A 509-nucleotide genomic window follows, 5' to 3' on the forward strand; every position below is an offset into this window, starting at 1 on the left:
GTATACTGTTTGAATGACAGCTTGGTAAATCTGTTGGCGATCAAATATTCAATATCGCTACTCATCATAAGTAGGCTACTTGGTACATTATCAGCGCAGTGGCAGACGTTCAAACTAATATCAGGTAATTTACGTCTCTGTGATGATTGGTTGATATCAGAAGGGAGACTAGCCTCCTCTGCAAGGTTTATTTTCTCAACACTTCTCAGCGCTGAAAGTGAACACTCGATGGTGATTGGCTAATTTTTTTTACCAACTGAGGCACGAGAGCTCAGCGCTCACCCGGCCTCCCCCTGCTCTTCTCTATCATTAGCAGTTGCAATTACATCAGCAGATTCTGCACGTTCGCGATAGAAAAGCGGCGCTTTCACGTTATGGTATTACAACTGTGAAATTACAAACAAAAAATACACATTCTGAGACATGAACTGAAATTAATTGTGAATTTTATTAACATTAAATCGTCCTCCCATTTTCACCTCAAAATTATGGGGAAGCTGTGCCTCCCC

The 509-nt window shown here is 41.3% G+C and overlaps 1 pseudogene; it reads left to right on the top strand.

Moving 5' to 3' along the window:
• Positions 1 to 509, top strand: part of LOC107658093 (sodium/hydrogen exchanger 6-like) — a 16,253-nt pseudogene that overhangs the window by 8,069 nt on the left and 7,675 nt on the right.

Source organism: Sinocyclocheilus anshuiensis, unplaced genomic scaffold (assembly GCF_001515605.1).
Source record: "Sinocyclocheilus anshuiensis isolate Anshui unplaced genomic scaffold, SAMN03320099.WGS_v1.1 scaffold227, whole genome shotgun sequence".
NCBI classification, from domain to species: Eukaryota; Metazoa; Chordata; class Actinopteri; order Cypriniformes; family Cyprinidae; genus Sinocyclocheilus; species Sinocyclocheilus anshuiensis.